Source organism: Euprymna scolopes, chromosome 35 (assembly GCF_053919585.1).
Source record: "Euprymna scolopes isolate OS-2025 chromosome 35, ASM5391958v1, whole genome shotgun sequence".
Lineage (NCBI taxonomy): Eukaryota > Metazoa > Mollusca > Cephalopoda > Sepiida > Sepiolidae > Euprymna > Euprymna scolopes.
The window spans coordinates 44114067-44133223 of NC_136516.1; positions in this window are offsets into that span (position 1 = coordinate 44114067).

Below are 19157 nucleotides of genomic sequence, written 5' to 3' on the forward strand. Positions count from 1 at the left end.
ACCTAAATTCTTAAATATAGGGCAAACTGAAGAGGTCTTCCAGGGAGTCGGAAAGCACTTCTCCTTAAGGCAGCGCTTAAATAGTTTCGTAAGTATGGGAGCAAGTTCTGGTTGAAACTTTTTTAACACTATAATTGGGATGCCATCAGGGCCAGTTGCTTTACTGGAATCTAGGTTCTTTATTAGCTTGGCGACCTCCTGCACGGATATTTGTATGTTACCTAGCTTGTTCTGTGTTATAGGAAGAAATATGGGAAGTTGATGACCTTCGTCGCATAGGGTAGAATTAGCTGCAAAGTTCTTTGCAAATAGTTTGGCCTTGTCTGACGCTGACGAGATGACGTCTGGTCCATTGATAATGGTTGGTATAGAACGCACACTTCTGTTCAGGATCTTATTTGTTATTTGCCAAAACTGGTGGGATCCAAGGCGCTGATCAGCTACCTTGGATTTAACAGACTGGGCATATAGCTCTCTTGCATTTTTTATTACTCTTTTACAGTGGTTGCTGGCAGACCTGAAAGCAGCTTTAGTTGCAGTGCATCTATTACGTTGGTAGCTATGGAAAAAGTGATTTCTGTGCGCGATAGCAGCAGCACATTCTGGGGAGAACCATGGCTGGCTGTTAGGTTTTATGTATACTACTTTATATATTGATATTAGAGGAATTAGAGCAGATCTTCTCCATTGTCAATCGCAGCCTTTCCTCAAGCAGGTCCAAAGCTCCCACTGAATTCTTATTATATACCTTTCTAAAACTTGAAAATCCCTGAACCATTATAGTTTTCTAGCTGCGACTCGCCATTACAAACAGCGATTCAACCCTCGGTCTACGACGGCTCTCAATCAAAAGACTGAAAATGAAGTCGGAAAAGGCACTTTCAAACGTAGAGCTTCACGCAGATTCGTCTGTCATGGTTCGACCCTAAAAAGCCACTCTCTAAGCTTATCCATGTCGGGCATTCCCAAGCTTCATCTCGAACAGAGCCTTAAGGCTGCGCTGGATAATTATTCTAGAATGTCTTTTGTCATGGACATAAATACTATCCGCATCTATTTTTGAATTCGGAAAAGGCGAAGATGATGAATGCGTCCGGTACAATTTATGTATCAAAACGTCATCACTATATGATGTACAAGCAGTTATTTATATGAAAATCATATTTTTATAGTTATGGAAGTCCGAAATAATCTAGAAAAAGATTGAGAGATAGAGAGCAAGGGGAAGAGAGAAAGGGCGAAAGAGAGAAAAAAGGGTGAATGAGAGAGAGAGAGAGAGAGAGAGAGAGAGAGACTTGAGAGCAAAAGCGATAGATCAGAGCGAGAGAGAGAGTTAGAAAGAGTGAGAGAGATTGAAAGAGAAAGAGAGAGTCGAGAGCAAGAAAGAGAGAGAAAGTAAGAAAACGAGACAGAGAGAAAGCGAGAAAGAGATGGGGAGAAATAAAGAGCAAGAGAGAGAGAGAATCGAGAGCGAAAAAACGAGAAAGAGAGATAGCGAAAGAAAGCGAAAAAGAAAAAGTCGAGGAAAAGAGAGAGAGTGAGAGGAGGTAGTCGAGAGAAAGAGAAAGAGCAAAAGCTAGAGAGCGATACAGGAAATGTTAGAAAGAGCGAGAGTGAGGGAGAGAGATAGAGAGTTCAGAGCGAACGAACGAGGAAGAGAGATTCGAGAGAGAGAGAGAGAGAGAGAGAGAGAGAGAGAATCGGGAGAAAGAGAATCGAGAGAGATTCGAGAGAGAGCGAGTGGAAATTGAGAGAGGGAAAAGGAGAGAAAGAGAGAGAAAGAGAGAGAAAGAGAGAGAAAGCGAGTGAGAATTGAGAAAGAGAAAAGGAGAGAAAACAAGAGAAAGCGAGAGAGAGAGAGAGAGAGAGAGATGAAAAGAGATTGAAAAGTAGGTGGAAAATACATCTCTATGTAAAGTAAACTATTTTCATCCGTGTCTTTATTCATCCGCGTCGCTATTTCTAACCTGGCGACCAATTGATTGTCTCCAATATTTACGAACTTCCTTGTTTTGTTCGAAAGTGTTTTAAGTGTACCAAAATGAATCGACTTCACAAAACGCTAAGAATGTCTTCCAAATAAAGTAGCTATTATTCTAATCTTTCGGGTTAAACAAGTGCGAGGCACGAGAAAAGGGGAGAAAATAAAATAAAAATCTTAAGAATATAGTAATATTGGTTTACATGGCACATATATATATATATATATATATATATATATATATATATATATATATTGTATTGGTAGTAATTATTTGTTTGTTTAAAACAAAATATATAAGTGTGTCACCCAAAAGAGTTCTAAATGTTTAGACAGAGCCAAAATAAGTGAATTTAGTTTACAAAAAATGGCTACACATAAGCATACATGTTTCAGCGAAAACCCAATAAGGGAATCGCTTCGTCAGGCCAAGGAAAACTCATATATATATATATATATATATATATATATATATATATATATATATATATATATATATATATATATGAGTTAAATCAGAGATTTAGAATACAAGTGAATTGTCCTATTAAATATTACAGTGAGATAATACTTTCAGGAGGATCCTAGCCAAAAACGTAAAGCTCAATATGTAAAAAATAAAGCAAAATCATTCACAAAAAGCCTTTTTCCACTCTGATATCCACAAATATGGGTTTCTAATGAACATTTTGATAACTGCATTTCATTTTCTCTGATGATGTGGGCCAATATTGAAAATCTATGGATTAAGGAAATAGATATAATTCTTCTCCATATATTCCTTGTTTACAACAATAAATTCTTAAGGAATATATTTTTATCTATATTTTAATCTACAGAATTAAAGTTTAATCATTACACACACACACACACACACACACACACACACACACATATATATATAATATTATAAAACTCAAATGACCTTGTAACGAGTGATGTAACCCACTTTCCGGTTTACGACATACGGTTGCGCATGCTCGCATTAACATATTAACCCATAGCAACGTAAACAAATAAACACAAATCGCTTCTTTTGCAGATTTTGACCTGCGCACTGAAATATTAACGTTATTATTTCGAAATTATTATTTAACATGGGAAGAGTGGGGGTGTTTTGCAACTATTCTTTATTACAACTTTACTGTCGATATTTTCTTACAACCAAACAACTTTAACCTGTTGACAAACATAAGAACAATTGTAGTTAAGCCAAGACTACTACTACTACTACTACTACTACTACTACTACTACTACTACTACTCTCTATCCGTCCCTTTTCCTTCCTTCCTTCGTTCTTTTTTTATTTTTGTTTACATTTCTAGATACAAAATAGTTGTGTGAGAAAGGTGAATTTGTTGACACATTTACTAATCTGTTTCAATATTAGTTTTATTTTATTTTATTTATTTAGGTTTTATTTTTTTGCTTCAGGTTTTATTAATTATTTTTTTTTAGATTTTAAGTTTCTATAACTTGGTTGAAGGATTCAATATAGGTTTTTCATTCTTACATTTCTCATCGGTAGGTTCATGTGCGTTTTTGCTGCTAAATGACTTTCGTCGGCGTTCGATTCGTAGGAAAATCATGTTTAATTTTCGATTTTTGATCGATTATTCGGAAAAATAAGTAATTTTACACGAATATAGAGGGTTTTTTTTCATGTTGTAGTGATCCGTTCGTGATTTTTCATTTTAATATACTTTCATAGAAATGTTTCTGTTATCTAAAAAAAAAACTATTTTCTTTACGTCGCAAGTGTCACGTTCATACATGAATTCCATAGCTAATATAACATACTGACCCAACGGGACACGGGAAGTCAAGTATATATATATATATATATATATATATATATATATATATATATATATATATATATATATATGGCTCCTTCAGTCTTTAACAGACTATGGATACCCACGATGGGGTACCTGCGCGTGAAATTTTTGTGGCAGGAGGTGCGCAATCTATCTATCTATCTATCTATCTATCTATCTATCTATATATATATATATATATATATATATATATATATATATATATATATATATATATATATATATATATATATGTCATCCATATACATTACTGTTTCGTTGTATCACAACTCATCAGTACGGCTAGACATACACCTTTCCCCAGCCGTGGATCGAATCTACAACCATCGAGTTGACAGTCGGCTGTTCGTACCCCTGGCCACGAATATTGCTGTAAATATGTCTTCTCGGGTGTGTATTTAATCCACACCCGTCGCTTAAAACATAAGTTTGCTTACAAAAAAAATCAATAATGGGCTTCGCTTAATAGCTTAAATACGCGTCGGGTGAAAATATATTTACAAAGTGCTCAGCCCAAAGAGGGGAAGGGGGCTCGCCGAATCGTAGAAATTTCCACGTTGGTATTTCGGGACGCGTTTAATCGTGGCCTTCGTTATAAAGATGGCCGGCCAGCTGAAGAAAATGACGTCATCGCCGAGGTCCCAACAAGCAAGATATGTGGAACTCTTAGACTGTCAATAATGAACAGTAATTTTTACAGACAGCGTTACAAAACTTCAAAATTGGATTGAAATAAAGAACATGATGATTTATACTGAAACTCATCTAATATTAATAATAAAAAAATAATAAAAAATAATAAAACACAAGTTGTTTGTTTAAGTATTATAAGCAATTGCATATTTCGTTGTAGTATAGATTTTAAAGATTAGAATGCGTTCTTTAATTACTTATAAATTACATTTAAAAAAAGTGAAGGAACACGATTTGATTTGTAGTAAACTTGAAGTTTATTTAATATAATTAAATGAAAATTATGCATGTAAGATTATGAATATTTGAAGCAGAACACAAGCAAAACATTTGATATGAGTTAAGACAATAAACAAATGTTAAAATTAAACTATTTTTTAAATCAAAATGAACAATATTTTTAAAATCAAAATGAACAATATTTTTTAAATCAAAATGAACAATATTTTTAAATCAAAATGAACAATATTTTTTAAATCAAAATGAACAATATTTTTTAAATCAAAATGAATTTTTTTTTAATCAAAATGAATTTTTTTTAATCAAAATGAATTTTTTTAATCAAAATGAATTTTTAAAAAATCAAAATGAATGTTTTTAATCGAAATGAACAATATTTTTTTAAAATCAAAATGAATATTTTTTAATCAAAATGAACAATATTTTTTAAAAATCAAAATGAATATTTTTTTAATGAAAATGAATATTTTTAATCAAAATGAACCACAATATTTTTAAATGCAAATGAACCACAATATTTTTTCAAAATCAAAAACAATATTTTTAATAAATTCATGAAATATTGCACAGTAAAAAAATAATTAACCTAAAGAAAAAATATTGTTACTTATTTAAGATTATTTCACCACATAAAAAATAACATGCAAAATCATTTTTTTATATCCATATTTTCAGTTTGTTAAAATACATGGGTTTGTATTACTGTACACATAGATTCGAAAAAGTTGTCAAAAAAACAAATATATAACAAATAAATGTTATCAAAGGCAAGATAAGTTACTTTTCTACCAAACTGGATATATTTTTCGTGTTTTTATTCAATTTAACATGTTTATTCAGCTCGAAAAACATACAGTGTTTACCGATGTATTGGAAAATTCAAGATGGCGTCTGACTCCCTCTTTAACACGGTAAGTTTGGGAAAAGGTGTTATAAATAAAAAACTGGATAAAATACTGTTAAAAACTCGCTCAATATATGTTACCGTGACATAGCTTGACATATATTCGGAGGGGTTTTAATAGTATTTTTTCTAGTTTTTTATTTATAACACCTTGTGTACAGTAATACAAACCCGAAATGAACCACGAGTGAACGCGCGTTTTTTCTTAGTTTAGTTTCATATATATATATATATATATATATATATATATATATATATATATATATATATATATATATATATATATATATATATATATATAAGTCTTTTTAAATTTTATCTTTCTAGCTTTAAAAAAAGTTTAAAAATTTTATCAGCCGGCATAATTTATTTTTAAATATTGAAAAATTTCAGGAAAATTAATTTTTGCTAGATTTTTAAAACGTGTGTCAACAGCTTAAAAAAATCGTCTCTTCAAAAGAACGTATTTTAAAGAGTCTATGTTGTCTCGCATTTTCATTAGTTTCTTTTTAATATTAGCAATTTATTTGAAGCTTCTTCTTTTGAATGGTAAAAAACTAAGGGTTATAATATTGAATTAAATTATAGTTCCATCGTGTTAAATACAGGGGGGGGGAGCACGTTAAAACTTACTTTGCTGAATGGAGATATCCACGAGTGACTACCGGTGATTACCGGTGCCAAGCAACTAAGGGACTATCCGTGATGACGTCAGCAGATTAAATTATTTTTGGCCACCGGCCATCTTGTCTTTTTAGACGGTCTTGGTTTAATTCACTGGGGGCGATGCATCCCCGAATAAACTCTCCCGTCGATTTCAATGTATGAGTTCCGCCACAACAACTAAGTTGTTCGGAAATCCACACAGATGACTTGGTGAAAGCTTTGTGCAGAACTGACGACACTTTTTGTACAACTGCTAATCTCAGCCGGTGCAACGGCTGCCACAAGACAGAGCACACAGGAGACCTCATGCTTTTATATCAGAGCGTTCCTTCTCCTAGATGCATGTCTTCAAGAAGACTGGGTGTGCATCACTCCCAGTAGACTAAACTCGCCCTCAAATACTAACCTGGAAATTTCTACGTTCGGCGTGGTATATAAAGCGCCTAGCATTCCCAAATGGTTACCCATGTGATACTGGCCAGGCTCATCGTTGCTTAACTTCGATTATATATATATATATATATATATATATATAGAGAGAGAGAGATGGGGGGGAGAGAGAATGCGTGAAGACACTTCTCAACCTATATACTCAACGAATTTTTGATCTACAGACTTGAGATTTGGTATATAGGTTAATCGGATGTCGAAAACATTTGATTTTCATCCGGATTAAGTGCTGGGATCTAAATTGAAAAATTGATATGTGGAGTCGTCGGATTTTTCTGTTTGCTCACTGTTTCACGATTGTGCATGTCTGAATGGTTCACGTTACTGATTCTCTATGTTAAGTATAAATCGGTTAACACTTCTTAAATGACCTGTCACGCTGACCGAATGGTTATCGTACTTGACTAGCTGTCGTTAGGTTTTAGTTTCGATCTCAGCTGGAGTATCTTTTTTTTTACTCATAAGAAAGGGACTGTTTAGAAAATACATATACTCGCTTGTTGAAATATAATATTTATGCATATTTTACGACCGGGCAACATCAGGCGACCTGCTAGTACGTACACACACACACACACACACACACACACACACACACACACACATATATATGGTGTTTTTTTAACGCGGAAAACTTTAACATAAATCATAGAAAATTATTTTTATCTTACAAATACTCGAATGTGGTTTATTTTAAAGATTAATTATTGGCATCCATAATTTAAATACAATTTCGGACATATAAAGCTGCAGCTTGCGTCTAGATGACGTAATCTAGAGGTCTTTCATAAACTACGCATTAAATGGTGGCTGTTTCGACGTACTACAAGCCCTTGTACCTCATCGACGTAAATAACCCTGTCAACCCGACAAGCAGCAAAGTCCCACCCCTATACACAGTAGAGAGCCCTAGATGTAAGAAAGCCTTTTAATCTATTAGTCTCTTCCCCAAAACTGCTAGACTCTGGATTTCCCTTTCGAGTTACTGCTTCCCCAACTGTACTGACATGCAGAAGTTCAAGTGTAATGTGAACAGATAGTTTGCTGTTGAACTCCCTACATAGTATACCTGCATCTATGTCTACTTCAAAGTAGCACTGTGGTTTATTTGAGGTGAAAACACACACACACACACACCCACACACACACACACACATATATATATATATATATATGTATATGCGCAATGTTTTTATGGTTGATAATAATTCACAGAGAATAATTCATGGTTCACTTTATTGATTAGTTAGTAAGTAGAGATCTCTATAGTTTTGTCGGGTTGAAAATGGATATTTTCAATCTCTGAATAAAAATATATATAATATAATATATATATATATATATATTAATAGTCTGTTTATTATAAAAACAAGATTTGTTACATATGTGCATACATGTTTCAGTGGAGTCCTAATACAAAGAGACCACTATATCTGCCCAAAAAAGGGGCGATATTGAAATGAGGTTCAAGATTACAGTTGTTTTTATATAATATATATTCGGGTGTGGTTTACGTTCTGAAAAAAAAGTGGGAAGTATACTCACATTCACAAAGTATACATCTCAGTTTTTTTCAGAGCGTAAACCCTACCCGAATATATTTTATAAAAAACAAATGTAATCTTGACCCTCGTTAAAATATCGCCCCTTTTTGGGTCTGATGAAGTCGTCTCTTTAAATTAGGGTTCCACTGAAATATGTATACACATATGTAAACAATAATGTTCGTATAATAAACAGACTATATGCCAGCTCTGTCCTCTATTGAGCACTCTTTGATGATCACGCTGATTTCATTGGTTTTATATCTAGGAAACTAATCTATACAGCCTTTATACATATATATAAAAAAATAAATAAATAAAAAACAGTATACAGCGTGGTAATTGTTGCTATAGAAAAGACGACATGATTCCACTTCCATTTTATGAAAACCGGTTTTCTTTTTTGTTGCAGACCATCTACTAGTAGGATAGTTGTGTACAAATCCCACGAGCAATAAGAGCCTTCTAACAAGTCTAAAAGTGACACAATGTTCAACGAGCAAGATCGGAGATGCGCCGTTGTACAACTAATGCTCTCTAATAATCCAAGTTATGAAAAACGGACCATTGCCAGCAACCCTAAAATGCAAATCCGGACGGTTCAACGCTGAAGGGTAAAGCTCAACGAAGTTTCTGGCCACGATTATGGCATCAGTCCGTCTCACATTTTCAAAGACGGCTTGAAAGTCAACAGCTAAGTGTATCTGGATGTGCTGAAAAGCGTGGTGATCCCTTGATGCAGTCAGGTGGCCGCTGGCATACCCTGGGTGTGGCAGCAGGACTCTGCGCCGGCCCACAAATTCAAAGAGAGCCAGGCTTGGTTTCAGAAGTAGTGCTACGACTTTGTACTCTTCTCTCACTGGTCCCCCTACTCTTCCGGTCTGAATACGTTGGATTACTTCGTTTGGTCATACGTGGAGAACATCACCAACATGACCTTCCACAACATTAAAGCCAGCTTGATCACCGAGTATCCGCCGAGCTTCCGACAAGACTTGTAATAAAAGCATGCTTCTAGTTCTGGACTCATATCAGGCGGTGATTTAGGTTAAAGGCAGCTACAGTGAATAGATGTCAGCTCTACTACATAATCAAGTTACCTGAATTGACTTTTTTTTCCAATAAAGTTTAAAAATAAAGCTGTAGTGTTGTTTTCTTTAGGGCGACATTTTTTTTTTGTTCCACCCTGTATTTATTTATTTATTTACATTTTTACATGGGACGTTATCACTTATCAAGGCCTGGAGGTCGTTCTAGGATAAGGGCTACGTGTTGAGTAGATGGTGAGACAAGATGGTCAGTTATGGTGGAATTTGCGTAGGGCATGTTATTTAATAGGAATTTATTCACATTAAACTTGAACACGACCATGTTATAGTCAGCCGAGAAGCAGACACGCGTTGATAGTTATTGTAGTTAGACGAGTGTTTGGTGTGAATGTTTTACAGAGGGGACCATAAAAGGAATTACATTTTCACCCCAAACAAGGCACATTGCTACTTTGATGTAGGGGGCTATTATCATGGTCATAAGCTACAGGGGTACTATGTGGGGAATTGGGCAGCAAGATGTCGGTTCACGTTACACTTGAACTTCTGCATGTCAGTACAGTTGGGGAAGCAGTACCCGGAAAGGAATTCCAAAGTCTAGCAGTTCTGGGGAAGAAACTACTGGAGTAGAAGGCTCTCTTACATCTTGGGATCTCAACTGTGAAGGGGTGGGATTTTGCTGCTTGTTGGGGGTATTTACGTCGAAGGGGTACAAGTGCTTGCAGTTCGTCAGAGCATTCACCGTTAAAGTACTTGTAGAACAGGTAGAGGGATGCTACATTTCGTCGATGGGACAGAAGCTGAAGCTTAGATGACAGTTCAGGATCTATCAGATTGGCGACTCTCTTTTCAAATTTGAGTGGAGCACTTTCCATGAAAATAATAATAGAGCAGAAATGGATTCGCACCGTTTTTCTGTGAGAAAGAGGTTGTAAAGAGGATAAAAGGACATCGCTTACTAGATTTCGAAGCTGGTTTTGTGCCCGGTCAAATCAGGAATCAGTGCTCGCAGCAGTTCCTCCCCGATTGTAGCAACAGTAAACCATGTTAGGCATATTTGGCTGTTATATAAGTAGAGTCGCATTCAGTCGAGTTCATTTCACAAATTGATTCGTTGGTTAAAAAAAAAAAAGTTTGTTTCCGTAAAAATGGAACCAAAACTGAAAGATAATTATTCACGTTAAGAAAAGAAAGAATTTCACCTCAAGAAAGAAAATGGAGAAAGGATTCGATTCCAGAAGAAGAAAAAAAAAAAGGAAGAATCTGACTACACTTAGTACATTATGATGTCTGACTCCATTTTTTCCCCGTGTATTTGACTGTCAGCTGCGAGTTCACAAGCTCGTACCATCTTGACCTCTTGTACTCCTTCTGATATTTCAATACAAGACTGGTAATTGCGAAAATCTGGGACAGAGTGAATGACAGTAGTGTTGTGTTAGTTTTTTTTTTCTATACAGAATAATTACGTTGACACACCGGTTCTCGGAGTTAAGCAATATTGAGCCTGGTCAGTACCAGGTGGGTGACCAGCCGCTGTAAGTATGAGGACGTCGACACCTCTCTGCAAGAATTGCAAAAACCTAACGGCTTCATCTCCCCTAAAGGGGATATACATGCGACTTGCGACTGCTCGTAAATTTCATAGTCCCATAGAACTTTCTCTTTTGGAGGAAGCCGGTTAAACCCGCTTAGGGTTTGTGCAGTGTCCATCATCATCATCATCATCATGATGTTTTGTTTTACGACATGTCAACTCTTTACGTGTTATCTAAAGACAAATCCAGTAATTTTGGAAAAAAAAAAACGTATTATATTCTATACTAGTATTGTGACCCGACGTTGTCCGGAATTGAATGATGATTAACGAATATTTCACACTCCCATACAATATTTTTATTGTCACCGAAATCGATGAAATCGACCTTTTTTCAATCAAATCGATTGATTGCCTGCTCAAGTTGGGGACCCACCGCGGTGCACTTGGAGGAAGCTCAAATGCATCTCGCTATGGTTTATTTCACAACACCTTGTAGTTTACATTGCACTGTAGAGAAGCTACTTTTGATTTTATAAAGTTATTTTCTTATATATAATAGCTTGAATTAAATTTTAAAATGTGAAAGTAAAGTGTCATGGTTCAATTGTTCTGTAAACAGAAACATCCATTTCGAACGCGCCCCTGCCATATCAAAGAACCTACTGTTGATTTTTATATGCCGAGCCTTTCAGCTTCTGTGGTAATAAAACTTCTCTAAAGCATTTATGATGTTAGGCTGTGTAAGGTGTTAACTTCGGTTCAAATCGCTTGTCCCTTCTTTCATCGGATTATTTCGATTATCGATACTTATCGAAGATATTCAGATACAAAACCTATCTATGAACACTGCCAGACACAGGAAGTTTCATAAAAATCGGCCCAGCCGTTTTCGAGTCCATAAGGAACAAACTCACAGACACACAGACACTCAAACACACAATTTTCCATTCATATAATAATAGAGATTAATTGAAATTGGAATCTGGAATCGGAACTTTTGGGGTATTGGAATCGGTATCGGAAAATTTTGAGCCTAATTTCCAGTTCCAAAAGCAATTCTTTAAAAAAAAATATTGGGTGGGCGACAATAAAAATATAGCGAATACAGATGTATTTATTCACTAGAAGTTGCTTATTTAAAACAGAAGATAAGTGTCACAGCACTAATTAATAATAATTTTTATAAATTATGAATCCAATTCCTAGATTTAGCATTGATTTTCCAAGCATTATTTATTTATTTATCAATAACGGTAGACAAAGTAAATATTTTAGACTGAACGTTTCTATTTCCTTAGCAATTCTTTTCGCAGCTATTTACTAAACGTTTATATGCCGCTTCTCAGGGAGTTCACAGTTGATTATTATCAACTAGCCTGGGTGCCCGGCGTTGCCCGTGTGTTTGGAGGTGTCTATTGAGCAAACAAAAAAGTGGTAGTAGGAAGGTAGGCTCGAACCTGTACCGCGAAGAAGGAAAAGAACATAAAAAACAAAAAAGTAACGTGTTTGCTGTTGCGGAAGTGACGTAGGTTTAAATTAAGGCTAGACAATCGAAAAGAGGAGATGACTTTTGAAAATATCGGCGAAAAAAGCCCCCCCCCAGTTGAAAAGTGCTTAGTTGAAGGTGAAGGAATTAATGTTTTTGGCTAACTTTTCGATATTTGTCGTCCGAGTGATCGGGCTTCAAAAAGATACCAATCTCGTGAAAATCTGTCGCCCCTGTCGAAAGTTTTAGGCAGGCAGGCAGGCAGGCAGGCAGGCAGGCAGACATACATACATACACACATACATACATACATACATACATACATACAGACATACATGCATGCATACATACATACATACATACATACATGCATACAGACATGCATACATACATAATACATACATACATTTAAACAGACAGGCGAGATTTATATTATAGAAGATGTTTGGTGCATTTAAGCCAGAAAGCCGATATCTTCAGACATCCTCATATTAATTGCTGCGATTGCTAAATCACATCACTATCCCCTATATCTACGATCTGGTTGCAATAAGGAACAACAGTGTAGTTTCCTAAGTCCACGTTGCTCTTTTTAGTTGGCGGAAAGAGAGAAAATATATTTTAGTCGTTCTTCTTTAGTCCCCTTCCTTGTGTCAGATTCTAAGAGTACAGGAAATAAAACGAAGACAACCGTTAAAAAAAAAACATGTAACTAATTTAAATGATGTTCTCTTTTTTTTTATGACCCAACAAACCGGAGAAGCAAATTTACCATTGTCTGATGCACAGACTTTGTTGACTTCCTGCAAGCAGTTATTTCTGAAAGCCAAATTTATTTTATCAAATGAAAGCAAACGTATCCTTACAAGGAGATCAATCATTTAAAACACACACACACACACACACACACACACACACACACACACACACACACACACACATATTCATACATTTATAAATTTAAGTATGACATATACTTACACAACCATATATCTATATATTTACATATAATGTCAGCTATACGCACAAATGATGATTGCAACGTCTTGTCAGACGAGTGCCACTCCCTCAGACATTTAAAATCCATGAGCCCAAATGCCTGAGGGAGTATCTATACAAAGATGATGTTACAGAGTCTTAGCTTTGTACGACAGCTAAGTCTCTCTCTCTCTCTCTCTCTCTCTCTCTCTCTCTCTCTCTCTCTCTCTCTCTCTCTCTCTCTCTCGGTTCAAAATGTTGAGATCCAGCAACAAGCAAGAGCAAGATAGCCAACAACAAATTAAACTGCAGACCAGCTTAATGCGGGTACTGGTCTTCCGCTTTATGGCTTTTTAACTCAGAGATTTGCTTCTCCTAGAAAGGTTGCCTTCACCACGGCTTACGGGAGCCCTCTCTACCCCAATACACATACACACACACACACACACACAAATATACACGGTGCTAGTTGGCCGTTGACCCAGAAAAAGAGTTCATTCGCCCTTTGGAAGGTCTTGTTTTTAATCCTTCAGGGAGACTAGCCACCCTCCTCACCAAACAAGTCTGGTGGGGGAACTAGTTTAGTCGCCGGTGACCCGACCATGAGGCAGGTAGTACTGGGTTACATGGTACCAGTAGCATATGACATGACCTGACATATATACGCACACATACACACACACATACCCACACATACACATATGCATATATTCATTCTCCTTGTCGTTGAATACTCTCTGTTTACAGTTCATGCCTACTGATTTGGCATTTGTAAACATTCTCTCACTTCTCGTGTCAATACCAACCTAGAAATAAAAGGGGATTTTGTGACTGGGTTCGAATTTCCCGACTGACTGTCATCATCATCTCTTATACTGAACAGAACGTAAGTTCGAAACAGATATGTCTGTAAGTATAAAAACATTTATTAATGTTTATTTAAAATGTTGTCGCTATACAAGCATAATATATATATATATATATATATATATATATATATATATATATATATATATACTAGCATTTCATCCGTTGTTGCCTGGGTGTTCAGGGTGTATGTTGAGCAAAAAAAAAAAATGTGGTAGTAGGAAGGCAGGCTCGATCCCATACCGCGAAGGAGGAAAAGAATGGGGGAAACGTGACGTCTTTGCTGTTCCGACCACCGCCAAACTGGAAGTGACGTAGGTTTAAATTAAGGCTAGACAATCGAAAAGACTTTCGAAAATATCGGTGAAAAAAGCGACCCCTCCCTGTAGAAAAGTGCCCAGTTGAGGGTGAAGCAATTAATGTTTTTAGCCAATTTTTCTGCATTTGTGGTCTGAAGGGTTGAGCTTCAAAACGATATTGATTTTGTGAAAATCCGTCGCCTCTGTCGAAAGTTTTAGGCAGACATGCAAACATACATACATTTATATAGTGTTAGCCCAAATTTTCGATCCAAAACGATTAAAAAGCTTGCACTATCTCTGAATACCCTTTATGTAAAATTTCAAATGTGTAGACCAGAAATTGTCTAAGTAATTTGATAGAGACCGCAGAGGTCAATTTTTTTTTTTTTACTTTGACCCTATTATGACCCCTTTACGTTTATTGTTTTGGGTTCAAATCAAGTTATTAAGTTAGATCCATGTCCAAGGGCCATACATCTAAAATTTCCAATTGTTTATACCAAAAATTGGCAAAGGAGTTTGATAGGATTTACAAATGTCAAATTGTTGAACTTTGACCCCTTAACAGCCAAATTTCCCAAATCTCAATACTCCGTATATCAAATTTCAAGGGTGTAGACTGAAAATTGACAGAGTTATTGCGTAGGGAAATGTACACAGACAGACACACACAGAGACACTTTCACATTTATAGATATGTAGATAGATATATAAAATATTAGTTTGAAGTTTACAATTTCGTATATCAGGTTAACACTACATCCCTTTGATTTCATTAATATATATATATATATACATACATACATATATATATATATATATATATATATATATATATGTACTAGCAAGCCGCCCGGTGTTGCCCGGTTGTAAAATACGCTTAAATATAATATTTTAATTCATGCAGATTTCGTATTTATTATTATAGAACAAATTCTCTATTGATTATTATATTGTACAGAACACAGTTTTGGATATATATATATATATATATATATATATATATATATATATATATATATATATATATATATATATATATGAGTTTATGACGAGTACTGCTGTAAGAAGTCTTCGCCGAGATATATTTAAAAAAGGATTATCCTAGCGTTTTAAAACTAAAATATGAAAGAAAAATCATTCAGAAAATTTTTATTTTTTTTATACCTCTCCTATCCACACCAAGCCTTTTCTTTAGTTCTCATTGAGTTTAACCTATCTATATCCGAGGACAGCTATTGTATCGGACAGTGTATATGGCCACGTTAGATGTGAGTTTTTTTGTGAAAGTACATTGTTTTTCTTCATTTTTGTTTTTTTGTGTTTGCCTTATAGTTATGTGGTTTGTATCGTGTATATTTGCAGTTTGTAAAGAGTGTTTCTGATGGCTGTACTATTAGTGTGTATTAGCACGAGAAGATGTCTGTTTAGTAAAGGAGTTTCGAGTGTGTTAGATATATGCTTATTATTATCAAATGATATTTATGGGCGTTTTTCTTAACATTGGATATAAAATACGTTGGTTGGTTGGTTGGTTGGTTGGTTGTTTTTGCTTTACCTTTTCAGGTGATTTAATGTCGAATCCAAAGATTTTGAAAAAAGAATTTTGTAGAATATTTGTTGTTTTCAAGTAGGTTTCTATTTAACCCATAGTTGGGACCCTAACAAGTACTACCACTCCGGGTCAGAATGGACCTGGGAGCAATGGCAATAAAGGGTGGATCCACACTCCCCAAAGCCTCAAGCTTGGGCCTCACCATTGGATATAGTTTAAGGTTATATCCAGGACCAAAATATGTTGGATATTGTAATATTTTCAGTGGGTTAATAGTGCTGCAGATTCTGGAAGAAGGTAGGAAATCAATTTTCATAAATGTTTTTATACATTTTATTCACACCTCAGGAACAGAATAAGAAACTGCCAAAGTGTAGATTTTGCCGTTCCAGCAATGCACAGGGTAAACATCAAAGATATGGAAAAAAGAAGCAAATACACGGAACTCACCATAGAGCTAAAAGTATATGGTACATGAAAAAGTTAAGTTCAATGATCGTAGAGGCACTAGGTACAGTATTGAAAAGACTACGAGAACATTAAGCGAAACTTCAATCCTATGGATAACTGAGATTATAAAATGGACGACAATAAAACAAACTGCTGAAAGTTTAAGAAAAATTCTCGAATTCTGAAACCAATCAACATAGTCCATGAACTTTTCCCAGTCATATGAAAGTTTCAACAGAATATTGAAGAGAGACAACGTGTAACCGAGGGAACTGAAACTGCAAAAAATCTTATAAGTGCCCCTCCCCCATAAAAAGGTACCAGCCGCGACTGATACCATGCAAATCAGTCGTGAAGGGTTAGGAGGTGGAAAGACTGGGGAGGTTGACCACTAACCAGACATTCACTGGTAGAGTGGAGAGAGTACTGGGACCTTGATGAGTGTTATTTCATCTATTTACTTTGCCTTTCCACGAAGGCAGAGTAGACACCAGCATCATTTTTTTTTATTGTCGAGAATAGGAACAAAAATTAAAATTGTCTCAGTCGTGAAGGATTTCTCCCTACTAACTGAGAACAAAAAATGGTAGTGTAGCATTAGAACAGATACTACACTTTGAAGTATTTATTTGCTTCCCCACTGAGCAAATTAGGCACAAGGCCGTTTTTTAATGTGGAGAGAGAGGGAAGGGGGAGGGAAAATCGGACCAGCTCCCGATGGGTGGGAAATGGGAGCTGGATAGTGACAATTAGTATGAAGGGTTGCCCCTACATTGACCAAGGTCTTATATGTGGGGTCGCCCCCACATATGGTCTTTGCTTGCAATATCTGCCGGAACAGATGGTATTTATTTGCTCCCCCACCGAGCAAATTAGGCACAAGGCCAATTTTTAATGTGAAGAGTGAAGGGAGGGGGAAGGGAAAAAGGGGACCAGTTCCCGAGAGGTGGGAAATGGGAGCTGGTTAAAGGTCAGGTATGTGGGGTTGCCCCCACATCCGGTCTTTGCTTGCAGTATCTGCTGGAACAGATGGTATTTATTTGCTCCCCCACTGAGCAAATTAGGCACAGGGCCGTTTTTAATGTGAGGTAAAAACCAGCTCCCCTAAAAGTAGGCAAAAAGGGGGCACTCTGGTTACCAAAAATAATAATTGTCCCAGTATACAGGGTTTCCCCTCCATTGACTGGTACAAATTATCTTAAGTGCAGCATTTGAAGAACAGATACTACACTTTGATCTTGGCCAGTGGTCATTGACAAGGAGAAATCAATAAGCGTTTTTTTTTTGTGATAACACAAATTCATTCGCAGTGATTATCAACAGAGGTAGAGAGAACTGGAAAGTTGATAAGACTTATTGTCACCAAACCCTCAAGGAAAACCAGTATATTTCCACATTGCAATGTGGTGGCATACATATCGATATAAAGTATAAAAGTAGCCCAAAAATGTAGCAGAGAGAAGAAACATTCTTTTATTTTTAAATTACCTGTAGGTTTGCAAATACGACCTGCAAATATTTTCTGGTGATTCTCCTGATAGCGTTGGTAATGTTCTCCTTTAGTTGATCTAGATTGTAATGATTATTTGCATAAACTTTCTGGTTTTAATGTACTACAAAGATAAAAAAAATTACATGATGATATTTCCTAACTTGCATGGAACAGAATAGGACAACATACATTTACTAAAAATACATTAAATAAAAAATTAAAAAATTAGAAAGTTGATATTAAAATATGCAGAAATAGGGATAAGCCTTAGTTAAATAAAAATGTACATCATTATAAACAATATATGCGGTCCTGCATTTTCCTCAAACAGAAAACAACATGGCTGAGGAGATCCTAACATTATTTACGATTTACCATTAACTGTTCCCTCCTATGTTAGGATTGAAACCGACGGTACCAATGTTTACCTGACCTTCTGTACAATTTAAATAAATAAATATTGAGCTCTTATATTGAAAAGGTCTTTTCTTTGTAATCGAACAGTTTGTTGGAATTCTTTCCCCCCAAAACAGTAAACAAATATATATATATATATATATATATATATATATATATATATATATATATATATATATATATATATATATATATATATATATTTACTAGCATGGGTACCACGCGTTATCTGAGTTGACATGAAGTTCTGTTTGAAACACACCTGTATACTAATCATTTTCACATGGGCAACGTGGATACCGCCACAAAAAAATAAAAAAAAGGATGAAAACATGTAAATGTAATCACCCCCCAAAAAAGTACCTGATACCCTCTCCACCAGATATTTCAGCAGAAGGGTTACAAAGAAAAGAAACTATTCTCCGGATATTGAGCACTAGAAAGACCCCCCTGCAAAGAAAAGATAATTAAAAATAAATCATTACAACTTTTGTTTCAATAAAAATAGGGCGAATGCCCGTGAATGATCGCAAAAAAGAAAAATGAAAAAAAAAGATCTACCAAAAATTAATTCCAAAAACAATTAAATGACATTTTTCGTCATTTTATATTTCTAATGTAATCCTCCCTCCACTTGTTTCCAGTCGTCTTGTACAGTCACTTCACTTGCTATTGGTATTTAACAATGTCGACCCAGGAGA